The following is a 24392-nucleotide window of genomic DNA, read 5'->3' as shown; positions in this document are numbered from 1 at the left end:
ACATGTTAACTATCCATAGTGAGAATGTCAGAAGACTCCATGCATAGAGCTGGAGATTGTAGGACTGCAGTTCACCACTCTAGATTAGCTGTACTCTAGGGCTGCAGTTGATTTACAGGTTCTAGATTTAGAGATTCAAGGCTAGAACCAGACTCTGTGTTCCAAAGTCAATCCCTTTCCCTTATATAGCCCCTGGACTTGTGATGTTGGTGTAGGCTGTAGGTGTGTGCAAGTGCACACTCCAATGATACTACTGTGTGTTAATATGAATCGCACTCTGCATCTCTAGACATCATATCTCAACAACAACTAACAGCCAACAAACTGGAGGAAAATCTCTTCATGTGTTACTTTATGTGAGTTTTGAACAACAAAAAACATGAAAAAATAAACACTTATAAGAATATAAATTTCACAAAAGAGCTCGAAGCAAGTGGGAACTACAGAGGGAGTGGGAGAGACACAAATGCAGAAGGCAATGCACTAAATTTCAGAGCACTGCTGAACAAAAGTTGTTCTGATTCCTTTTAAGGCTAGCCTGGAACTCAGCATCCTCCTGCCTCTGCCTCTTCAGTGCTGGGATTGCTGGTGTGCAGCACTATGCCAAGCTGCAAAGCTTAGCAGACTGAAGACTAAAGAAGAAACAGTATCTGTGTCCCAGTGGCTAATGTAAACTTGACAGGACCCAGTATCTTCTAGGAGACAACTCAGGGCATATCTGTGAAGATCTCTAGACTGGGTTAAGAGCAATAATTGAGGCAGGCAGACCCACTTTAACTGTAGGTGACATTACTCCATGGGTCAAGGTGCTAGACTGGATAATAAAATCACAACCTGAGTACCAATGTCCATTTCTCTTTTCTGAGTCCTGAAGTGAAAAGTTCAGATATTTCATGCTACTACTGCCATGTTTCCCCCATCACAATGGGCTATACCCTAAAACTGTAAGCCAAAACCAACCAATCCTCCCTTCATCCCTCCATGCTGCCTTTTCAGGAATTTCACCACATGAGAAAAGTAATTAACACACTGACGTACATAACCTGCAATTCTTCCTGCCCGTGAGTTGGTAACAAGCTTTATGATTCTTCTCTGCTCTTACCATGCAGCCCTTCAATTAGCTCTATGTCACTTACTCCAGACAACAATCCCCACTTGGAACTCTGATTTTCTGAAGCTATCCAGTCAGACTCCAGGGAAGAGTCGGCCAGCTGCCATTCATTTCTCCCTTACCCTGACTTTCTTGTTGCTCTTTTTGGTCCAAGGACTCAAACTCAGGTCCTCATGCTTGTGTAACAAACATTTTACTGATTAATTGAACTTTTTTTTAATTATTTGACATTTTAAATACATGTACAAATGATGAAAATGCATGTATAAAACCATCAACCAAAATACATGTATAAAAATCAGATCATTACTCTTAGTCCTTTACTTGTCTTGTTCATTTATATATAACTTTCGCAGAGTCATTGGGGAAAAATATCAAACCCTATATATCAATTTCTTCAATCCTTAATTGCTGATGATTCAGTTTATAAATTTTTTCAAATCTAGTATGGTACAAAAATGACAAACATTCATTTGGAATGACATTTTGAATCTCAATCACTGTTGGGGTCCCTGCTGTGGTCCACGGCTCTCTTGTGATGTTGCATAGCAACACTGAATAGCAGCTCCTAGTTAGTCACAGGCTACGGAAGTAAACCATGGATACTCAGCATCAAATGGTGTTAGACAAGCTAGAAGGCTTGAAGGTCAGATTTAACAAACCCATTTCTACTTCTAATACTTCAAATTTCCTTATGTTCCTCAAGATGAAATACCATCCATCAAGAAGAATCTAAACTTACAATGGATTCATTTTTTTCATTGTTTGATCAATAAAGGGAAAATGTTACATAATATTCTTTTGTCACTAGTCATCAAGAAAGGAGAGTCCTCAAGAGTTGATTTCACAATTGATGTTTGTCCTTCATTTCAACCTACATTGTCTTAGTTCTTTGTGCTGTATGTCCTGGCAACAAAGAGAAAATAAGGCAAGTGCTTCTGACAGAGAGATGAAAATTCACACGATGCTTTTCAAAATGTTTTTTATGTATCTTCAGAATAATTCTAAACAACCACGCTCCTCTTTCCTTTTGAAAGCAACACTTGAAAATTACCATCTTGAATTGAAGCGATTACAAGTTGCAGCAATTCCACTGTATTATAAACATCAGTGCTTTCATAAAAATGTTTCACTAATTAAAAATTGCAACCCAAAGACTCAAGAGGCTACTAACTATGTTTTCATGATCAGCACCTTCTGTAGAAACATGAACAATAATTTTTTCCTCTAATAGGCAAGGCTTTAGGCCACATCTATTCCTCCTTGAATTAATTCCTACTGTATAGCCCAATAAAATCTACCTTAGCTGAATATACTTTTTGCTCAAGATATATTTTAAACACATTTTCTGTAAAATATGCTCATAAATGAAAGATATATTTTATATCTTTTCACTGTAAGGCAATACTATTCAATTATTTTTTTGTCTACTGAGATATTGCTTCAGTGATTAGCAGTCAGGAAAAGCAGAATAACTACTTTTTTTCCTGTGATGCTGGGCATCAACTTCAGGATCTTTTATATTTTAGAGAGGCAATCTACCACTGCCGCACACCCCCAGCTACACAAACACACTAAAAATGCTGACATTTATTAAAACAAAATGATAAAATGCTGCAAATGGATCAAAATTGAGGCTTTTTCTCTCCCATTCATTGCTTAGAAATATCTGGAGTCCTTACTGTTAAAATGAGGCATTTTAGCATAAATTCAATTCATAACTTTCATTTTTATCAGAGACAAGGGCCAAAAAAAAAAAAGCAGAGGTGAAAGAAGAAAATTATCTGATGGCTACATCATTCCACTCAATTTTAAAAAGCTCTTCTTATGTTATATGCCAAAAATAATGGACCTGTCACAAAAATTATGCTTAATGATCTATAATTGGGCAGCATTGTTATCATATCATCATAGTCCTTTATAAATCTGGTAGGAAAGGAGAACTGGAAAATGCCTGATATTCAGAAGGATTTGTCATCACTAGTGTTCTATATCTGCTCAACCATATGTCAGTATCTCCACTGGCTTAGTTAGGTCCTGAGGGAAAGACTTGTCCTGCACCCTAGTGAGGTTCTCAGTGGTTAAGGACCATGTCTGTAATATAAGGAAGGAGAGCCTTTGCAATGCCTGGATCTGGGAAGGAGACAAGGAATGATGCTAGAGTTTTCAATACGGCAGTTCTCGAAAAGGTAGAGAACACCTAGAGAAGGCTCCTATGGAAGTCCTGGAGATCTCCAGCGGAAACACATAACTGATTAAAGCTACATCTAAGCACAGGGCTGTAGCTGAAGATCTGAGGTGATGAAGTCCATGGTTCTCTATGTCAGGAAATGTAGTAAATGGAACAGTCATTCTAGATGGGGAAGTCATGAAGCTGACTACTGAAGCAGGTTTTGGAACAAGCTTGTTGGAAGGTAGAGATGAGTAGTCTGATGAGAAGTGGACAAACCACAGGCATCTTGGGAAGTGCTGGGTGCTGCTGAGTGGCCAGAGTTGCAGTGTCTCAGGTATACAGGGCTCAGCATACATGGCTGCATGTGCACAAATGTGCAAATATTCTGGGGAGGCTAAAGGAGGTGGGTTTAAGATTAATCTCTGAGAGACCCTCTGCTATCAGTGCTACATGGAAAGTGTGCTCTCTTTCTTTCTCACTAATTCTCACAGCTCTCATGAAGTCAAGTTGATCTATTACTCTTCAAAATCATATCCTCTTTATTTTGATAGAAACTGTTTAGTATCTTATCTTAATGTCCTTGTCAATTAATTCATCCAGGCCTCTGAAGACCATCCCATGGTGAAGGTAGCAAGTATAGGAAACTCAGCATAGACTATGGCTATGTTGAGGAAGAAAAGATGATGAAGACTTGGAAAGCATGAACGAACCAAAAAAAAAAAATAGAGCTGGTTATATTGAGTCAAATATCTTTTTCTTTGCACCAATCTATCCTTATTCCTTCAGAGCATGAAATATGTCTAGCCCTAGAATCCTAATGTACCTATTAGAATATCAGCCTGAGGAAGCACAGACTCACTTCATTATAAATCAGAGCTTCATTTTCACTGATGCGAACATTTTGTAACCTAGTTTTCATTTTCTGGGTGAGTCCATTGCTCCCATCCTACCCTAGTCACAGAGGTGGTAAGAGATGAAACACACGTGGCTAATGTGAAAAGAGTGACTAGTCCAGTGATGTATGTGTGTTTGAAATTGGGTGTATCAAAATCTTCTCAAAACCTCTCCATCAGAGCTCTTAAGGAAGCTGGTTCCATTCATCCAGGACAAATGGACTGGGAGTGAGTTCTAGGTAAGTGTTGGCTGTGTTAACTGGCACATGGTTTCCCCACTAGTTGGAAACAAGCATAGACTTAGAAAAATTTCACTTCATGCATGGAGCTATCATACATATGATAAAGACTGATCTTATAGAATTTCAAGTGATATAAGCTAAACACACATAGACACTTTCTGATTAAGTCATTCAAAATATAGCTGTTTCTTAGAATGAAAGACTTCTATCTAATAAAAGTTTACTTTTATCTGACTGAAGAAACACATATTCTTCATGATGATGCTTCTACTGAAGAAAGCTTTATTTTCAAAGTCTCCTGACTCATGCCTTACATTTCCTAGACTTATTCATTTGTATCACACATGAGTATAATCCAATTTAGGATGTGCTTGAGTAAACCTGGAGAACATTTTGGCAGCCTTCCTTTGTCAGACAGTGAGTTCACTGACTCATTACCTCAACTCTCTGTATGAAGCAATCGCAGTATGACCTAGAGGCAAATCTTCCTTCCCGGCTTCTCACTTTTTAGCACCTTGCCCAGTACATAAGAACCTGTGTGCTAATATGATTTGTTTATACAATCTACATGTAGAAGGTTGTAAAATTTTCCTTCTTAACATGTGGGCATCAAAACTTTGACCAAAAGGTTTCTATGTGTATATGTTTTGAAGGATGGATATATAATTACTATGAATGTTTTTTTAAATTTATTTTAAACTTTATTGTAAAAATAAGAAGGTGAACCCAAAGAAAAATATATAGTTATCCTCCTGGATATTGGAAGTAGAGAAGATTGCCAGGCAAAAATTGGGAGCTTGGGGGTGGGGGTGGGGTGGGAGTAAGGGGAGATGGGGAGAGAGAAGGGAGAAGGGGAGGATGGGGAGAGCTTGGGGGAATGGGATGGCTGAGATGGAGGAAGGGTGGATATGGGAGCAGGGAAGTATATATCTTAATTAAGGGAGCCATTTTAGGGTTGGCAAGAGACTTGATTCTAGAGGGGTTCCCAGGTGTCCAAGGAGATGTCCCCAGCTTGTTCCTTGGGCAGCTGAGGAGAGGGTGCCTGAACTCGCCCTATCCTATAGCAATACTGATGAATATCTTGCATATCACCATAGACCCTTCATCTGGCAATGGATGGGGATAGAGACAGAGACCCACACTGGAGCACTGGACTGAGCTCCCAAGGTCCAAATGAGGAGCAGAAGGAGGGAGAACATTAGCAAGGAAGTCAGGACCGCGAGGGGTGCGCTCACCCACTGAGACGGCAGGGACTGAGACGACAGGGCTGATCTAATGGGAGCTCACCTAGGCCAGCTGGACTGGGACTGATGGAGCATGTGATCAAACTGGATTCTCTAAACGTGGCTGACAATGAGGGCTGACCGAGAAGCCAAGGACAGTGGCACTGGGTTTTGATTCTACTGCATGTACTGGCTTTGTGGGAGCCTTGTCTGTTTGAATGCTCACCTTCCTAGACCTGGATGGAGAGGGGAGGACCTTGGACTTCCCACAGGGCAGGGAACCCTGACTGCTCTTTTGACTGGAGAGGGAGGGGAAGGGGGAATAGGGGGAAGGTAGAGAGAAATGGGAGGAGGTGGAAATTTTTAATTAAAAAAATAAAATAAAGAAAAAAAAGAACTACAAATAAAATGGTCCAGTGACTCTTGGCTGTCTTTTACATGCTTCAGTGAGGGTGGCGGCATGGGAGGAAGTGGGTTTCCTTGGTACTCAAGAATTTCAGTGTTTCCTTACTTTGGTACAAAACGTCTAAAGACAGCAGTCCTAGACGTGGCACATGAACCCACGTTGGACTAACTAGACCTCTACTGTGCTGAAAGACAGTTTGACTTCTTGAGGTGAACAATGCATTGATAGAGGTAGCTGGGTTTCTAACTACAGTAGCCACAGTGTTGGTATTGGTAGCCAGTGCTTGAAGGCAGTTCTCATTAAAGTAAGGCTCCATTTTCTGTTTACAAGCTGTCCTTGTTGATTTTTTTCCCTTTGTTTTGTCAACTAGACAAAAGCTGAGTTTTCTGTGAAGAACCTCATTTGAGAAAATGCTTCCATCAGAGTGCCTAACTGCAAGTCAGCCTTGCATTTTCTTGGTTAATGATTGATGTGGGTGATGCCATCCCTAGGCTGATGACCCTGTGTTATATAAGAAGACAGGGTAAGCAAACCATGAGGATCCAGCTAGTAAGAGCATTCTTCCACGGTTTCTGCTTCAGTTCCTGTTTCCAGAGTCCTACCTTGAATCCCTGCCATGACACACTTCAGTGACAGAGCGTGACATGAGAATTGTAGGATGAAATAAACTTTTGCCTCCTCAAGTTGCTTTAGATTATAGTATTTTATCAAAGCAATAGAAAACCTAACTAAGACACATATCTTCTTTAGCACATAGCCAAGCAGGATTCCTTTTTGGTGGTAATGCCATGGCTTTGAGAGTCACCTACAATATTTGAGTATTGACTAATTACTATGAGGGAGAGGTCAGGTCAAGACATATATTTCAAAGCCTCATCATAGAACTGAACCTTTGTACTCTGTATTGTTCAAGTGGCTGGCACTTATCTATCTTCTGTTTAATTCTCATGATACTTCTAGTGCAGATACCATGATTCCAATTCTGCAAATTGCACAAGAAGCTCAGAGCTAGAGAGATGGATCAGCAGGTAAAGACACATGCTGTCAAGCCTGAGAACCTTAGTTTGACTCCCAAGACCTGCATAATAGAAGGAGAGAACTGACTCTCGAAGCTTTCCCCAGACCTCTTCATGTGTGCTATAGCATGCAGCCCCTACTCACATGCAAACAGAGAAAAATAACTAAATGGATACAACATTTTAAAAGTTCCATCAACAAATTATTTTATCTACCCTCGAGGGTACATGTAACAGGTACACTCTGCTAGGCTCAGAAAAGGGGCAAGCACATTTAAAAAAAAAAATCACAAAAGTTCACTTAGGCAAGTTTTCAATCAAGCAAGGTTCTTCTTTCACCAAGAAAATATACTCTGAACTTTACCAGAATATTTTAATTTAATTTTTTAAAGCTGAATGATCTTTTAAATTCAATGAACAAATTCTAGTCACATATAGCCAAGATTTCCAAAGTATTTGAAAGTATTTTTTAATAAAAAATGTTTCAACTCCTTAAGTACTTCTGTGGCCTCGCCTCTGAATGGAACAGGAAGACTGGGAGTGGAGGGCAGTTGCTGCTGCCAAGAACCAAAGGAAGCCTTCGCTTCCACTGTCAAAATAGAAACCCTGTCTCCAGGTCACCTAGTGTATGAAAACTACGTGACTTTTACTTAGTCAACACCTCAGAAAACGGACCTTTGGGACTTGCCAAGTTGCTAAGGGATTCAATTTGGAAGTAAGTGACTGGGACTCGGGTTTGTCACAGAGCAGGTGAGTCATCCGTCCAAGGACAAGGCCATCTATGAAAAACATCACCACTGCACTTTAAGTTTCTCCGTGGTCTATCTCTCTTCATTAGGCCTTGAGGGACAGTGTTTGGGGCCCAGTTCTGCATAGTTTCCCATAATGCACCACAGAACTACCACTTCTGACCTCAATTTCATATAAAGTCAGCCAAATAGAGAATATTTTTGCATGTTATATTGAACTGTTAAAATATTCCTATCCAAGATTTTTCTAGGCTTGAATAATAGTTATAATTCCTTTTAACATTCACTGCTATTTAGAAATAAAACAGATTTTTTTCCCAATAGAAGAAGGAGTCAGACAACCCCCTCACAAACATTATGCACCTTTGGGTGTCCTCTCAAGCATCCTTGCCTGTCCTCTGAGATGGAAGGTCTAGAGCTGTAAAAACAAGGGCACCGCACCTGGGGGCTAGGTACCCCTAGTGAGGAGGCCTGTTTCTACTGCCGCACCATGAGCCTTAAGTTTATGATGAAACAAAGAGTGATTGACACGTTCAGTAAGTGGAATGCATACTATTGGTTAAAATGTGAGAGTCTGGACATCAAAACCTAATCTTCTGCATGACTAAGGACATAGAGTGCTGTGAGTCACCACACACAGCTCAGGAAAGATGACAAATAACCTGCAATGTCACTGTGAAATGGACATCTCAGAGGCTCCCATCCATGGGCCTACGTGGCCTCTCATGATCCTGAGAGTCCCATCCGGCATCAGGCCAGTCATCCCCTCATCTCCACACCCCCACCCCCCCTTTTAGTTGTACTGAGAGTGAAGGCCAATCATTACAGATGAATCTGCCCCTGTATATCTTTAACAAAACCCTTCATTTGGTTTTTCAAAAACAAATTAAAAATGCAAGGTGACGGCTGTTTTCTTTTAACATAGATTACATTTTTTTTACCTGTTCCTTTTATTTTCATATTGATGGCTTCTTAAGTATTACTATTTATAAGTCTATCAAATGCAAGGAGCTTTCAAGCTGTTCAGTAGAGTAAGTACAAGATGTTCTAGCTCCTGTCTTGGGTTCAGACCACATTATAAACCTTATACTGAACAGAGCCATGCGGTGGGCTCTTGCCACCTGAGTGAAGGTGCATAAGGGGCTGAGACGTTCCAGATCAATTAAGATTATTACATTACTTTTTTTCTTCTTTTGACTGGCTGGCCTAGATGTGAGTGACTTCCTAAATTCTGGTCTCCATGGCATTCTCCTGATCTAGTGGCGAATTGTCCTTGCTCTAGCTCTAGAATCTCTTGAGGTCCCTTCCCCTGATGCCTGAGTGGCTCTGGCTCTGCACCCCATCACAGACCCCTAGGTAATGGAGACAGGCTTTACCCTCGAGGAGTTCAAGGGATATCAGCATCCACATCCTTTCTCATGTTTTCCTCTTCTTTTCACCAGACGCATTAGAAGCAAAATGGAACTCACCCTTTCCTTAAAACTTTCCATTTCCAGCTATCAGACCACTATAGGTGTCAGTGTGGGGCCTACCAACACTTTGATTTTGGATATCTGTCCTCAAGGTCTCAGAAGCAATGCATGTTCATTATTCTACCCCTTCCCTCAAAATACGTTGCCATGGTGGTGTCATGAAGAGACATATAAGAGCAAACAGGCTGCAGGGAGATTAAGGGATGCTGAATGGCTGTTAAAGCCTAGGTCTCTGGGGATTACCCATAGCACATCACCGCCCACAGCTGCAGCCTCATCAGCTTAGCTGGCCAGCTCATTATTTTGCCTTCTTTTTTGTGTACATCGCCTAAAGTTTGGGACACACAGACTAGCACAAACTGTGAACATGACTTATTCAGACTGCTGCCTGGGTCTGTGCTCATGCATAAAAGCATATGTATTAAATATGGAAAACCACTTTGACAGGTGTTGTTTCAAGACAAGTTCCCTCCAAAACAGTATCAGAGATCCCCAAAATAAAAATAAACCATAAAATATGTGAAGAAAATCTAAGTGACTAATATTTATGCTCTTATAATGTGTTCTTCTACAACACACACATACCCTGCAAAATTACAATCCCAAGGCCACGCAATCCCAGAGAGTGGTTAGCGTACAGACCATGAAAAGTCACACCGTGATTTTCCCACGGAGCCCTCTTGCCACTCCAGCAGGCTTGGTGATGTGTATCTGCTTGTAATGGCGACAAGATCAGCATCTGAGCCCATCATTTGGGGAAACTTGTATAGAATTGTTTCTAGCTCTATCCAAAGTCAACAGACTGCACAGCCAGTAAATTAAACGTTTCATACACAAACCACCTGTCAAACACACAATTATGGTGGACCAAAATAACTCAGCTTTATTGGTCAGAAAACACTCACCTCAGCAAAACTACCAATCCCCAAAAATAACCTGCATGGATGCTGAGGTCCAGCCCCAAGTTTTCAAGGTCAGTCTTTAGGACTTGAGGCATCCCTCACTTTCCTGAAAGGAAAGTATGGTGCACTAGCACCAAATTTTACCTGGTATGTGTCTATTCGGATTCTTTTTTTTTTTTTTTTGGTCTTAAAGTAAGTATGTTTCCCCTTTTGATCAGAAACTCAAGAAAATCCTAACAATTGAGTAAAATCACTCACCTACTCATCCTTAGGATAATCATGGTGATTTACATTTGCTTGCTTTTACTTCTGGCCTGTTTTTTTTAAAGGACTCATACATAAGAAAATTTTATAGTGTATGAAGAAAATTCGATATATTACCCCACAATTAATATATCTACCTACTCTATATTCAACGGTCTCAAGGCAATATTTTTGCACTATTTTTTGTGTCAGTGATGGACTCAAGCTTACAGAAATTGACTGATTGTCCCTGTTTCTTGACATCCTGGTAGAACTGTGGTCTTTTGGAGATGCAGATAGCACTGAGGTAGAATATGATGCTGAGCACAACTCTCAGGAGGCTACATGTATGGGATCAGCATCCAATACATGATGCTCTCCTCCCCAAAGCTGGGACTCAAAGGGTGGAACTGAAGTGGCATCATCTACCGTCATCCCCGAATTACCCACTAACAAAATTTCTGCTTCCTTCTCTCTCACCCCTTTGTTCTGCAGGCTTAAGGTTCTTCACCCTAGAGTTCTATGAGTAGACACAACAGTGATTTCACTGAACTGAAATTTAAGACTTCTCACACCATCACTTTGACTCTTCATATCATTGAAGGCTAAGAAACAGTGAGAATGATGGCTTGTGTAACTAATCCACACTGCCCACGGAAAACTGGACTGTACCTCATAAGAAAAGTAGGAAACAAAATCTCTCTAGAACACAGGCTGTCCCTCAGGGCAATTCTCAGAATCACAATGTCCTATGATTAAGGTCAATGGAAAACTATCCTAATCCATTCCAGGCAGACTACTAATGGCTCAAACCCTTCAAGAATGAAGGTTTGGGTTATTTCACTAAATAATCCGCCAAAACCAGTCTAGGCTCTTAATAAAGGCCAAGAAGGGCTATAGAAAGAAGGTGGATGCTGGAAATACCAGTTGATGCCATGAACAATGTTAGAGTAATGGCTACAATCACACTTCTTAGGAATATGCTTCTAGTCATACAAAAATTATATAAAAATGTATCCCTTTCTTCTGGTCTTCTTTCCTTACCATGTACTATCACTGACATTTTATGTCAGTGTATAAGTATTATTAATTTTACTCCAGGAAAGAGTGAGACAGGTCTCAAAGGTGTCGCTGCCCCTAGAGGAAGGGAGGACTAAGGTTTTGATACTGTGCAGTAGAGCTGCATTGTGTTACTTGATTTCATGACCTTGTCTGTATCTGTATGTGGAGATCAAGTGTGGTTTAAAGATACCCATGTGGTCTGATGAGTCCAAGCATGGGGACTTCCAGGCCTCATCACCTTCAGACAGCAGAGCTCGTTGTTTGAGGCCATTTACACTCAAACTGACTCACATCTCTGGTGTTTTTGAGGCTGTTGCCTGCTGATGGCAGATAGTAGGGTTTTCTGGTCTCCAGTTACACATGAACCAGTCTCTATTTTAATTCAGCTTCTACTGAAATAATGAGTGTGTAAAATACATGCAGGTATCTCTTTGTGTCACAAATAAAGCATTATTATATTATATTATTAAAGCATTCGAGACTGAACATGTATAGATTGTCATTTCCTTTAAACAATACAGCCATTCATATGATACTTACATTATATTGAGTATTGTAAGTAATCTAGAGATAATTTAAACTATATATGAGAGGTTGCGTAGGTGACATGTAAATACTATATCACTTCACATAAGGAACCTCGGCATCCAGAGTTCTCTGTGAATACTTGGTGTGACTGCCTAAGTCATTAGGGCTAAACAGTAGTCAGGGTTAACATATCCCTATTTCATAAAAACTGTATTATGCTCCCCATGCTTTGAAGTTGTTCAGAAAAAGAATTATACAATTAGCAGTGGTGCAATTCCTCCCAAATCAGCTTTCCCAGGGTGCAACCCTAACTGCATATCCAGCATGGCTGTTTGGAGCAGCCTCCCTCTTTCCCTCCCTTCCTGCCTCTTTCTTCCGTCCCATGAGAGGTACAGGAGTCACAGCCATGGGAACATGGTTGAGGACTCAACTGCCTCTCTGTAGCTTGGGAAATCCTCTACTCTGGCCAGACACTGGTGGATGGTGTAGCAGTAGGGCTGGCTCAGGCTTAACTTTTAGGCTTTGTGACCAGCACTGAGCCTGCCTATAGGGACCGGGAGACAAGCTTCCAATTAGTGTCAGTTGTGTCTCTGAAGTGGCAAGAAGTATCCACTCTAGGCATCTCAATTAAACATTGGCTGCAGTGCTCCCAGGGGATACCAGGGCTAATTTATCCCTGTGTTTTGTTGCTGAATAGAAAGACTGGTGCTTGCTCAGGGGCGCTGAGACAGCTGGGAATGTTCTGCAGTACAAAGAAAAGTGGGTACAGACAAGTACCACTCTTCAGTTCCTATCTGCCAAGGACATGCTATCCAGAATTTACAGTCATAGTGGGAGTGGGTGGTGGGACATTAGGTTCTCCGAGAAGTGGCAGGAGCTCCCCAGGTGCAAGGCATTCATTTTGAAGAGCAGTTAAAGATACTTTAAGATTTCTCTCAAAGGAGACATGCAAAGGCAACATCTTAAGAAAAAAAGAGAAAAGCAATTTCACCACACATTTCTCAGGAAGGGGTATGAAGAAGAAAATATTTTATTTGGGCTTACTTCATCATTTTTCTTCTGATTTTTTTTTTTGTTGTTGTTGTCTACAGTGAGGACTTGAGTTGCTTACTCTTTCTAGTTTGCAGAAATCTGAGAACAGAACTTAAAGAGATCTTGGAACATCTGTGAGTGACAGGCCAAGGGTCAGAAGTGATAGGGCACAGAGGATATCCCGTGTGCCAGTAGGCATCTACCAGACACAGGCATTGTTGTATCCTAACACTGTCACTGAGACAAGCTGGTGCTGCCTTGCTTCTTTTTCTCATGAGAAGCAAAAACGTCTAGATTTTAATGTATAATTTCTTGCATCTTGTATTATAGCCATTTTCATACTAATTATGATTTGTTCGGTGCTGATTGTTGTTCTTAATGTCTCTGCATTTATTTGCTTATGTAATTTTCAAAAGCAGCTTTTTTTTTCATAGAAACTCTGGAAGAGAACAATTCACTTGCTTGAGATTATCCAATAACAGAGTTAAAAGGTTAGTCCAACTAACTTTGACTCTAGCCTGCTTGCCTATCTGGAGAGACTCCAGTAGACACAGTTGGGGTTGCTCGGCATCATTTTACCTCTCCTGTTCGGAGAAACAGCCTAGTTTTCCAGCACAGGGATCCTAGTGACCCAATCCAGTCTTACTGTCCTTGTTATTGCTTGGTCACTGCATTCTGGTCTAAAAGAACATTTGCATGGATCAGTCACCCTGACTCTAGATCTCTCATGAGACTTACTTTGGGTTAAGAGAGCTAGCTCCACCTCTAGAGTTAAAGTTCCTGGAAGTGGCTGAGACAAAAGGCATACTGAATGACATTCTAGCAACCCATCTCTGGATCTGTTATGACAAGCAATGGAAGCATGGCTCTGAAGAGATATTTGTACATCGATGTTCCCCGGCATTATTTCTGACGAGAAGTGTAAACAAATTAAGTATCTTTAAATGGATGAATGAAGAAAGATAACACGGCATATACAAACAATGGGAGTGGTTGAGTCTTCATAAGGAAGGCAGTTCCGCTTTATGTTACCATATGAACAATTCTTGAGGGTGTTATGCTAAGGGCAATGAGTCAGTGGCAGAAAGACAAACACTATGTGGCTCCATTTACATGAAGTATCCCGAGTATCACATTCTTTGAAACAGAAGGTGGGACTGTGGTTGACAGAGGTTGGGGAAAAGGGCAAAACAGAAGTTAATGGATGTAGAATGAAGCTCGGAAGACAGCGAAGACCTGGAGGTCTGCTGCACAGCCATGTGAATATCTCAACACCACAGGACCATGCACTGGAAAATACCCAATGTTGCACATTTTGTGTCATTTCTTAAAGTTATAATTAAGAGCTACTAACTGATTCAGCAGTTTACTCGAACAATTTAAGATGCCTTGCATAGGTCAAGCAAAAACAAGTCTAAGCAAAACACAGAGGCTGCCAGGCCCTGGAGCAGGGTCTCGAGGGCCCTTTTGCCTGCGAAGTCTGCAACACAATCTGTGGCTAATGGTTAATATCTTGGCTCAGTTTCCTCAGAAGTCCTGTTAGCTGGGAGAAAGCGGTGACAATGTGGTAACCTTTAAGATGGATAGAATTCATTACAGCAGAGGAGTGTGAGTAACTGATTTCAGGAGAACATTTGAAGGTTTATAAATATGAAGCATCTTTACAATGCTCTGCAAAACACAGGAGAAACAGGAAGTAAAGGTTGAGATAACTATGAACATAACTATGAGACAACTATGAAGGGTCAAATGCAACCAAGACCCAAGATAGATTTCAACCGTGGTGTGTGTGTGTGTGTGTGTGTGTGTGTGTGTGTGTGTGTGTGTGGTGTGTGTGTGTGTGTGTGGTGTGGTGTGTATGGTGTGTGTGTGTGTATGTGTGTGTGTGTGTGTGTACCAGCACACAAGTGCATGTGAATTTACAAATGCTTGAAAGATGCAAATGGGGGCTGAGAGGTACATGGGGGCAATGGGGTGGCACAAGCAGAAGCAGCTTCTGATGTCAGTATGGTGTAGGGTATCCCAGTTCCTGATTGTTTCTGGAAGCTTGTCTTGGGATTGACAGGTTTTTTTTTTTTTCTGATAGTCAGTGGAGAACTCAGTGTTATCAGAATTGCAGACACTCTATAAACTGTCAAAGAGGATGAAATTAGTCAGAGCAAAGTCAGGAAAATGGCTACTTCAGGGACAGGGCATCATAGGCCATGCATGACAAATGTGGACAAGATCAGCACAGCTAGTATCTGGAGAGTGACAAGGTACTGACATGGAAAAGGGCCCAGGCCCTACAGTCGGGGTCTAGTACTGTTCCAAGATTACACATGGGTATATCATACTCTCTGCAGCCTCTACTATCTCCTTAGCAATCACAGGAAGGTGACAGCAATTGTTATGGTCCAAAATTTGTTCTAAAAACCCACAGCTGCAGCAAATTCAGAATGGGACATTATGTGGAAAAGGTCTTTAAAGGAATGAATAAAAGTCAGGATAGGCCTCATGGGGTGAGACAGTATGAGTAGCATTCTTAAAAAATGAGGAGACCAGAGCCCAAAACATAGAAGAAAGAGCTATGAGGGCAAAGAGACAAAATGACATCCATGAGCCAATGAGACAGCATCCAGAAGAACCAACCCTATTGACATCCTGATCATAGGCTTCCAGCCTTCAAAGCTGGGGGAGCATGCATGGCTTGAGTTGCCAGTGTGCTATGATGTCATAGCAGCTCCAGCAAGGCAGAAGACCATTGGTTCTGGAGACGAATCTAGCACAATCTTGTCTTGAGAGGTGTCCACATGTGGGAAACTATGTGAGTCTAGTGCCTCGGCTCATTTCTGGACTTGTTCTTGACTGGAGTTTTAACACAGCGCAGCTGGTGGCGGTGGACTCAAGAGCTTCAAATATGAACACCACCACTGCCCATAGCTGCCATCCTCTGCATCTAAGAGGGGGCAGTCAGAGTGGATGCACAACACCTGGCCACACACTAGCAGACACAGTAAAGGGGGAAACAGACACAAGCTCAGTGTGTGGGACCTAACTGGCAAGGAACAAGTCTTGGCTTAAGTGGGCGTTAACTTGTTTTTTGGCCCAGACAAGTTACTTATCTTTGTGCCAAAGTTTTCTTATTTGTAAACTGAGGATATTAACAGCAGCGCTGCTTGCTAGGGCAGTGGTAAAGACTAAAGAATTAGCCCATAACCTGTAGCTACTTTTATCTCATACTTGTAGCTACTTTTATCTCATACTTTTACTCTATAAAGGGTGAATCCATGGAGCACAAAATACTGCCCATTTCCAGCAGGGTTCTTTCTGTAGACCCACTATAGGCCACCCTCTCTGTGTCAGTTGATCCCCAGATACAACGCAGCCAACAGATGTAGATATAAAAATGAATGGTGAAATACGCATATCAATATGGCGGCAGGAGATTCTGGCCCCACCCAAAGCTGTATAACTCTCCATTTTAGCCATTTGATCATGTTCTCCTCATTTTTTTTTTTTTGGGAGGTTTTCGAGACAGGGTTTCTCTGTAGCTTTTGGTTCCTGTCCTGGAACTAGCTCTTGTAGACCAGGCTGGCCTCGAACTCACAGAGATCCGCCTGCTTCTGCCTCCCGAGTCCTGGGATTAAAGGCGTGTGCCACCACCGCCCGGCTCTCCTCAATTTTTAAATCTCCTTTCAGTGGCAAATTAGGAACCATGGTGGTCTGATACAAGACATAATATTTTCCTACATATTTCAACACACGGTCCCGGGTTCGAGGCGCTCCTTTAAAAACTTATGGCACTTTAGGAGGCTTAGCCTCCCTGGAGGAAACTCTCATTAGGGCTGAGCCTTGGTGTTCTGTAGCTGACTCTGCTTCCTTCCATTCTTCGCATCCTAACCACAGAAGCAATGTGACTAGTGCCTCATGCATGTGCTCTGCCACTATGGACCATCTCCCTCAAAATGTGCTCCAAAATATTGGCTTCCTCTTCTTACCTTCCCTGAGGAGTGGACGAGGGGTGGGGTGGGGGCTAGGTGTGGGGAGCTGGAGGAGGGGAGGGACTAGGAACTGGGATAGGTATGTAAAATGGGAAACTATTGTTTTAAAAATAAATAAATAAAATAAAATAAAAAATAAAACAAAGGCTTCCTCCCTTAAATGCCTTTTTGTTGAGTATCTGGTCACAGCAGTAAAAAAAAAAAGGACCTGAGACAGACAATAAAAGAGGCCAACAATGATTTCTGGGAAAGCTAAATGAACAGTGTCACAGTTCTTACAACCAAACACAGGTTCATGAATATCGTGTGTGAGGTGAACTGGCATCCACAAGCTAGGAATATCACATACTATAGTAACCTCATATACTGACATGTACACATACAATGTACTATGTCTTCTATATGGTTGTATATGTATTATGAATATATATGGATATAGTGTGTCTACAACAATGATGTATACACAGGCATGTATATGGTACGGATACCCATATGTGTTGTGCATGCATATTCACGTGTTTACAGTGTATACCAGTGTATTTCTACAGTATGCATGTGTCTATGTATACATTATACAGAGATACAGCAAATAAACATGTATACCCCCACAACGCACACACACATGTATATGTGCACACGTATATGCACACATACATAACGTTCCCAAATACATGATCTATTATTCACCCCAGCAACAGCAGATCTACCAAGCTGAGTACAGGCCTTTCCTTAATTGTGTGATTTTTAGGCAAATCAGTTGATTCTTTTGGCTTCACTTTCTTCTTTGTGTGACTAGGGAAGGATCAGCTTTAAGACTGTAGTCACCAAGCCTGCTTGTTCTGTGCGACTGGCTGCAACATAATACTGGCATAAAAGCAAAGCCCTGGTGTTTAGTTTTTGTATCTTTGTTTCCATTCTGCAGAGCCGTCCATCAATGGGATAACTAGAGCTCCCCCTGGTGGTTATACATATAAGCAGATAAAACCACTTGTTTTCCAAGATACCTTAAATTAAACCAGTGCCTTAGGGACCTGACAAGCTTGCAAAGAATGAGGGTTGATCAGCAGTTGGTCCATACTGGAGCCTGGAAAGATTCTGCCCTGGCACCAGCTCTACAAACTCCTGAGATGGTCAGAGGGAGACTGGTTGAAGCTAGCGCTATCAGTTGGCTGTCAAGCTGGGTTAGGACAGCAAAGAGGATGTTGATATATGTATGAGAAATGCACTCATGCTTTCTTGGCAGGAGAAAATGACACTAATAACACTCTCCTGATTCCTATGGAAACGGACAGGGGGAGAGAAGGCAACATCTTGTGTGCATGCTTACACATCTGCATTTTCATTTAAAATAACATACCCAGATGACTACACGGACTGTAACAAGCCAGACTCGGTTTTCCTTCTCCCAAGATCAGGACAATTTTATCATTAAGGACATTAATTTCAACGTGTTATAATCTACACTTCAACAATCTCCTAGTCAGAAGCTTTACTAGGATGGGACTGTACTTCTTAATTGATTTACAATGTCATTATAAAGTATGTTTTGCTCATTTCCCCATTAGATTTATAATACTGACATAAGGTGATGTATGTAGATATATACATAATGCTTTATTTGTGCACAAAATACACATACTTGCAGAGCAAAAATGGCTATGCATAACAGAAAGGGATGTTTGAGGAGCTGTGGTATAGATTAAGAGGAGTTTGCCTATTTACGAGAAGACTAGCTAGAAGACAGAACGGTGGGGAGAGAGGCTGTCAGTGAGGTGCTTCAGGGTGCAGACAGCATACAGCAAAGAGAAACTGGCCATGAGAACAAAGGTTCTCTATTGCTACCAAGAACCACCCATTCTCCTGTACAAACAGCAGCTCTATTAATAGCATATGCTTAATTTTACACCTCTGTCCACCTACGGTCAGACAGTCAGGAGCCTGACAGTGAGACACAATCACACAGTCACCCTTTAATTCTCTTATTGGAAACGCAGCACCTCAAGAGACCTAGGTGCCAATATGAATGTCGGGGTCAAGGGGACCAAAAGGTTCCCAGCCTGTGCACATGGGCACCTGCTGCCCAGGTTCCCTGGAGGGGCATAAGTCTGTGCGGAAGGCTTCACATACCCTCTAGAGGAACTAGCACTCCACGTTAAAGCAAACTTTAGCACAGGAATAACTGAACAGTGAGGCCATGCAATTATAGCACATATATGCTTTCTTTACTTCCCCAATCTCTTTTGTTTTGGGATTTGTGTGAGGCAGGGGACTTTTACATTTCTCAAGGCTACTTCTTGCTATATCCCATCAGAGGATATATTTGTTCTTTAATCTTGGTCTCTTCCAGGCCCAAGAAGGACGTGTGGCATGCATCAGCTTTTCCAGCTGGACTCAGGTCTGGGTTACTTTTCCCCACTTCTCTTCCTTCACCCAATTTATAAATCTGGATACACTCTATCCAGTCTGCACAATCCTCCTCTCTGTGTCCTCTTGCCTTTTCTTTTCTTTTTTACTGGAGAATACTGGCAGTCTCTGACTACTATGGAGTTTCATGCATTATGATAAAATGCACTATTTACTTAAGAAAGGAGAAGAAAGGGTCAGAAGTCACTGCAGTCACTTACAGATAGAATAAACAAAGAAATAATGATATAAAGGAGACTACTCAGTCAATAGTTACTAACTCCATCCAGCTACTGAAGAGAAATATGACACACACACACACCCCCGCCGCCTGCCATCCCAAAAGGGACTGCTGAGCTGCATAGTCTCACTATTTAGGTCTTTGGTTTTAGTGAAATGTTTGAAGTTTGCTTGTTGTTTAACCATTGTGACTAATGAGGGGATACTATTTTGAGCAATTTCCCTGATCCACGTTCCTCGGGTCTGAATGATGCTACAGTGTGCGCACGCACATATACCCTCAAGGAGGAGACATCTGTAATAGATGAATTCCAAAGCCTTAATGTACAATGTGTAGGTGATTGTGGTGTCTGAATACACCTTGCATCATTGTGTGGAAGGCCTTTACCTGCCGTTTTCACTTTTGGAAAATATAACCCTGTCCCCATCTCAAAAAGTCTGTTTGGTTATGGGAAATGTTAGGCCTTTGCATAGAAATATTTTGAATCTGATTATATGAACTATAAAAGTTGTGAACGAACTGAATCATATTATAGATCCAAATTAACACGAAAACTGTGAAAATTAGCAGCTGATAAGCACCACAAACACAGATGCAATGTGTGATTGATTATAATGGGTGCGAAAATGAAATACCAGTGAGTAAACAGTTGGAAAATGTCTCCAAATTATTTCAGCTGCAAAATTAGCAGCTTTTACATAAAATGAGAAGATTTCAGAATCAAGAGTGGAAACCCATGCAGTTTCCAGACTCAGTGTGTCCCAATGTCCACTGACAAAAACCGGAGCCTTTCAGCTGATTATAATTTATGAATAATTACAGTTAATTTTCTTTTACCTGAGCATTTGCTGTGGAACACATATTCTCCAGGGTGCTTTCTTTTCCGTGAAAGTGCAAGGGGACAAGCCAGTTACTAGTCTGCTTGATTTGTGGGTCTCCGTTCGGGACATGGGAACTCTCATCTTTTACAGATAGCATGCACAGCATTATGGAGACTAGATATCAACATGTTTTCCCTCCGGCTGGCTTATCAGGAGAAGGCCCGACCCGCAAAGTCATGGCTGGGGTCTGGAGTAAGTCAGAAATGCAGATGCTCTGGGGCAAATGAATGTTTCTAATCTGTAAAAGACTCCAGTATAATGCACGGCAGACGCTAATCTGCCTGACTTTAACCAAACGGTTCTGAATAATGTTGTAGAAGACTTTTAAGTAGTCTGTCATAAAAAGTTGGGGATCGTCAGAGATTGCCCATCCATGTCTCAGGTGACTTTATGATCAAGTAAGTGGAGTCTGTGCAGTCAAGTTGTGCTTGTCACGTACTGAACTCCTCTCCGTTTGTGGGGTGTGTGTGCACACTCTACTTCCACTCATCTTCAGGATACTTTTCACCCTACCTCTTCTGCTTTAACCAATGACTTCATAAGCACTATCACCCTCCCCTTTTGTACTCACGTTTTGTCTTGAGAATCTTTGCTGCCATCTTTCTTAAGCATAATAGCCACTTCTCACACAAATGCTTATTGCTGTAATTATATACAATCTTCTACAAGCTTTGATGTCTGGCTCATAAATCCTGATGCTTTCCCAACATTTTATAAACATTACCTTTTCTTGTTTAGATTTTCTCCACTTAATGATCTGAGGTCAAATGACTGCTACTTATCAGACAACAGTCCTTTATTTCAATGCAACAAAAAAGAAAAGAAAAAGAAAGGAAAGGGAAAAATGAATTGAAAAAAGAAAAAGAAAGAAAAGAGAAGGAGAAAGCATTTTCTAATGTGCATGTGGGTGTGGAGAGAAAGAGAGAGAGAGAGAGAGAGAGAGAGAGAGAGAGAGATAGAGATTCCTATCATTTTTTGGCTCTTTCTTCCAATTCATGGCACGACGTTGGTTTTATGTACTTCTAGCTTGTATTTGTTTTATCACATATACTAGCACCTGTTATGATCATGCCTGTATTTGTTAGCTAATGTTTTCATTACTATCATCAAGAACAATTGCTAGCTAATGTTTTCATTGCGATTGACAAGAGCAATAAAAATTCCTCTAAGCAACAATCTTTTAAAAGATTCGGAGAGAAACACGAAAACCTCTCTAGAACAAATGTGTCTTTGAACACTCATAAAACTTAACAAAAGCAAGCAAGGAACATTTGCCTTTTCTGCTCAACCTTGAACCTTCCAATATGATGATCCTTACCTACTCTTTCTGGACTGACAGAGGTGACAGTAACAGATGTATGATGACAGAGTTTGTCAGTTTCCTGAAGATTGCAGAGGCATCTTGGACTCCATAAAAATCCAAAACATTCTGTGTAGACATAGTTGTTACACTCTCTGGTACCTTTGTCATCTGTACAAATCTTAGGACCAGTATTTGTCAAATTGAGCCACTGTTTTTTTTTTTTTCCTTCCACATCTAAGTAAAACCCATGTGTTTGCTATCTACTCTTATCTTCTGGATAGCGGGACAATGCCTAGCATCAGGTAAGTGCTTGATGAGTGTCTAGCAGGAAAAAGATGAATGAACAATGAACAGATGAAGAGAGAAACAGCTCCCCTTCTCCCTTTTTTTGGAAACTAGTCAAATGGCAGATGATAGAGTAACAGAAAAACTGGAGACACACCAAGGAGTTGGGCCCATGAATGCCCAAGTGGGGAGGTTTATATCCTAGGTCCTGAGTTCACATGTTCAGCACTTTGTTTTACAAGGTAGATAGACTGTTTCCATCCTTCCCAAATTGAAAATACCAGACAAATCATGTATACAACCTACTTTTGAGGAAAATAGAGACTAGCTTCTAGAAAAGAACCCCAAGTAAGAATAGTATGAATCAACAGTAAAGTAATGGACTTCGCAGGAAGAGATGCATTTATCAGTGAAGGTCAAATAAGTCAATATTATCAATATTACCAACTTTAAATTCATATCTCAAAGTCTTTCCCTCCTTCAACAAAATATGAACCTTAAGCAAATCTTTGCCATTTTTTTCTTTTATATGTAAATTCTAAAGAAAGTAAAGGGGGTACAAATGAGCTTTCTTTCTTTTTTTTTGTCCTGAAAGTGGAAGGACGCAGAATGACAGCAGCATCAGAGCCGGGACAGCAGAGACACCAGGAAAAGCCTGAGGCCGGAAGAGGCCTGTCTCTCAGGAGCGCTTGCCATGAGCAGGGAACGCAGCACAGCAATAAACTGTAGAGGAAATAGATGGCAGAGTGAATGTCAAGTCCTGGTAGAGCAACCGCCTGCTGACACCATGCACTTCAGCCCCTGGAGATTCAGCACCGCACACGGAGTGGTGCTGGCCAATTGACGTCAGCATTGTACGACAGCATTGCTTTTTTTAGTCTTTCCCCGGTTTGTTGTTAGACAGGTCTATTGATCCAGCAGTAGAATTCTGTCTCCAGTGAAAACAGTGTTATAACTACCATTATCGTTCACTGTTGTAGGTCTTCCAGGTCACCAAATAGAACAGGCAATAACACCTATTAGTTGGAAGGAAAAAGCTATACCTCATTTATTTTATTTTAGTTTTCTTATGGTTTAAGAATTTCATACATGCTTATTAAGAGTATTGATCAAATCCACCGTCCCCATTTCATCCTTTTCAACTCCTTCCTCTCCTATTCCCCACCATTTTTTTTTAATTTCAACTTCCTGTATCCTTTAAAAAATACTGTTGGGTTCACTTAGTGCTGCCAGTATGTGCACGGGTATAGGACCATCCATTGGGGGCATGGATAGCCTCCCAGGAGATGCATCCCTGAAGAAAACTCACTCTGTCACTCCCAGCAGTTCTTCATCAATTGTCAATAACTCTTCAGCTAGAAGCAAGACTACCTCTTGGGGAAAAAAATGCCTAAGATACCTGTAGAAATAGTGAAAAACAGATTGTATTGTTTTATACTGTTCTTGAGTTCAGATACCCCTTCTTGATGCTGGTGATACTGGGCAGAAAGCAAGCATAGATTAAGAGGTCAGAGTTCACTGAGTTGGAGATAGACATGAGGTGTCGGTGCAGGTTGAGACAATTTTTGAAAGGTCCTAAGCTATTTTCTGTCCTGCTATTTCCTCTAGGACAAGAATGACTTGTGATAGAAATAACAACTAAAGGGAAGTAGTGTGAAGCTTTAAGTCTTATGGTTAGGGACAGAAATCAAGGACTTAAAATTTATACCATTGCACATGGCTCCCTAAGACATATAGGAATGCCAAGGTCATTGTGGTAGTTTGAATGTAATTGGCCTCCATAATCTCATAAGGAGTGGCACTATTAGGAGGTATGGCTTTGTTGGGGTGGGTATGGCCTTGCTGGAGGAAGTGCATCACTGTAGGGGCGGGCTTTGAGGTTTCCTATGCTCAGGATACTGCCCAGTCTCTCAGTCGACCTCCTGTTTCCTGCAAGATGTAGGACTCTCAGCTACTCCAGCACCATGTCTGCCTGTGTGCTGCCATGTTCCGCACCATGAAGATGATAAATTGAACCTCTGAACTGTACACGAGCCACTCCAAATTAAATGTTTTCCTTTATAAAAGTTTCCATGGTCATGATGTCTCTTCGCAGCAACAGAAACCCTAACAAAAATAACCATGGACCTTATTTATTTTTAAATAATAAAAGAAAGCAATATTACTTAATATTTTTCTCACCATTCCTGAAAAACCATATATCCATTTCTTATTTCTTAGAAGGATTTAAATTTATATGAATCC

General features: G+C 41.1%; 1 protein-coding gene across 5 annotated transcripts in view; it reads right to left on the bottom strand.

Annotated features, from left to right (window-relative positions):
* Cobl (cordon-bleu WH2 repeat protein) overlaps positions 1-24392 on the bottom strand; it is a 222498-nt gene that overhangs the window by 34134 nt on the left and 163972 nt on the right. The gene's annotated exons all lie outside the window — the stretch shown is intronic.

Source organism: Microtus oregoni, unplaced genomic scaffold (assembly GCF_018167655.1).
Source record: "Microtus oregoni isolate MIOR12 unplaced genomic scaffold, Mior012 000019F_ref0000042, whole genome shotgun sequence".
Taxonomy (NCBI): domain Eukaryota; kingdom Metazoa; phylum Chordata; class Mammalia; order Rodentia; family Cricetidae; genus Microtus; species Microtus oregoni.
The sequence above is the reverse complement of the archived record's forward strand: the minus strand, read 5'-3'. Positions and strand labels throughout refer to the sequence as shown.